Consider the following 2,692-nt stretch of genomic DNA (forward strand, 5'->3'; position numbering starts at 1 on the left):
AAGGCCGGTTCCTATGGTGAAGGTGGCTCCTGAAGACCCGTCCTCGTTAACTGGAACCTGCTTGGTCTCCGCCTTGTCTTGGGTGAACAGTTGCCTCTTCTTGGTGGGTGCGGTCTCCTTGGCCTTGGGCGCACCGGCGCCAGCTGGCTGTCCCGCTGCCGTGGTCTTGAAGGCGAGCCTGAGCGCCGTCACGGCCTCCTTAGTGTCCCCCTTGATGGTGAGGACGCCCTTGCTCCATGGCATCTTCATGAGGTTGTGGGCCGGGTGAGTCACCGCCATGAACTGAGCGAGAGCCGGGTACCCAAGGATGGCGTTGTACGGGAGACCGATGCGGGCGATGTCAAAGTCCACCAGCTCGGTGCGATGGTTGTCTCGCGTGCCAAAGGTGACAGGGAGGCGGATCTGCCCAAGAGAGTGGGCAGCTCCACCACCCACTCCCATGAAGGGCTTGCTGAGGCCGAGCCGCTCGAGCGACACATGAAGAAGGCTGAAGGCTTCTACGGAGAGCAAGTTGAGGCCGGCGCCGTCGTCGATGAGGGTCTTGGTAACGGCCACGTTGCAGATGGTGGGCGTGCAAAGCATCGGGAGCATCCCGGAGCCAGCGGTGGAGTCGGGGTGGTCTTCCGAGCCGAAGGTGAGGTCGGCCTCCGGCGCGGCCCAACCCGGCGGAGCCCCCGGGCGCCTGGTGGCTGCCCCAATCTGATGGAAGAAAGGTTTGACGTGGCGATCTGAAGGTGGTGCTTGAGAGCCACCTAGCAGTGCCACAACTGCATGGTGTGCAGGCACCGCATAGCGTGCGCTGAAGAGGTCGCGGAGTTCCCCCTAGGATGCCACCGTGGATCCCGGGAGGTTGAGCAGCGAGGCGCACGGCTCGCCAGCGAGGGCCATGGGGAACCAGTTGGCCATGATCTTGTCATCGCCCCCGTCTTCGAGGACAGCCTCCTCGTACGTCAGTAGGAATGACGCTGGGTCTGCCGCGCCGTCGTAACACGGCGGCATCTCCGGCTTGACCTTGGTTGGCCATAGCACTCGCCATAGGGCGGGGGGCAGGGCTTGGTACCCATACTCCCTGTTGCTGGTGCCGGCCGTACAGGTGGGTGGCGGGGCGCAGGTTGGTGGAGAGGAGCTCCAGCGCACCCCTACCTGGCACGCCAAATGTCGGATGTGGGGTTCCGGCTAACCCTTAAGGTTCGAACACTGGGGTGCGCGTGAAGTCTTTCCCTCCTACCGATCTATGCTCTAGCTCGCTAAGATCTTGCGGACGAACTCGACGAACTCACAACACAGAAAGACATGGGGTTTATACTAGTTCGGGCCAATGTTGTGGTATAATACCCTACTCCAGTGTGGTGGTGTATTGCCTCTTGGGCTGATGATGAACACTACAAGGGAAGAACTGCCTCCTGAGGTTGAGGTGTTCTTGTGCGTATGAACTCTCGATCGGGTTGGATCAAGCTAAGATGAGATGAGATCCGATCCCCTACTATGGTGGTGGCTAGTCCTATTTATAGAGGCCCTGGTACTCTTCCCAAATATCGAGCGGGAAGGGAGCCAACAACGGCGGGCAAATTTGAAGGGGGACAACTAGTACGAGCCATCCTGACAAAAGTAGTCTTCGCCTGCACAAAGCTCTGGTGGTGACGCCGTCTTGGGCTCCACAATGACCTCCGCCTTGCCGTCCTCCTGGTCTTGGTCTCGTTGCACCAATATGGCAACCTTTGCCTGATGCCTCGGTACTCCACGACTGTGCCTGTTTCCTTAGCACCAAAGAGGATACAAGGACGCTACGCGCGCTGGCGCCCGCCTGGTGCCCGCCTGGTGTCGATCGTCATGGCTCATGTCACGAGAGCCTTGTGAGGTTCACCTCGCCTTGATATCTCCGCCCCTCGCGAGCCTGCCTGAATAGGCCGCTCGGGAGGAGGTCTTACGTCATTCGCCTCGCGAGGCTTGGACCCTCGCGAGGGTCTTGGATGCTTTGTTGATGAAGATGGGACGTACGGCCTGCTGGCTCCGCCACGCCACGGGCCGCAGGCAGGCAAGTCTGGGGACCCCCGTTCCTAGAACACCAACACGTACACTCATTTGAATAGTGTCTGGGTCTTCCACAATTGTAGCAGTTACACTCACGACTAGAAGATCTTTTGTCATTGTAGGACCTTGACTTGGAATTTCTTTCCTTGCTTATACTCTTGTAGAACTTGTTGAAGTTCTTCACCATTAGGCTCAATTCTTCATTGAGGATTTGCTTCTCATTTGATGATGTGGGTTCATCACATGAGGCTTTGTAGGCATCACTTGACTTGTTGTGGAGCTCTCCCTTATCCTTGAGTGACATCTCATGAGCAACAATTCTTCCAATGACTTCCGTTGGCTTGAGATCTTTGTAGTTGGGCATCATTTGGATCAATGTGCACACGGTATCATATTTTCCATCCAAGGCTCTTAGGATCTTCTTGATGATGAATCTATTGGTCATCTCTTCACTTCCTTAGCCGAGAATCTCATTTTTAATGAGAGCAAGCCTAGAGTACATTTCAGCGACACCTTCACCATCCTTCATTTTGAACTTGTCAAGTTGACTTTGAAGCACATCCAATTTGGATTCCCTGACGGAGTCGGTACCTTCGTGCATATCAATCAAAGTATCCCAAACTTCCTTTGCATTCTCAAGACGGCTGATTTTGTTGAATTC

Source organism: Triticum urartu, chromosome 2 (genome assembly GCF_003073215.2).
Source record: "Triticum urartu cultivar G1812 chromosome 2, Tu2.1, whole genome shotgun sequence".
In the NCBI taxonomy this organism is placed as follows: Eukaryota; Viridiplantae; Streptophyta; class Magnoliopsida; order Poales; family Poaceae; genus Triticum; species Triticum urartu.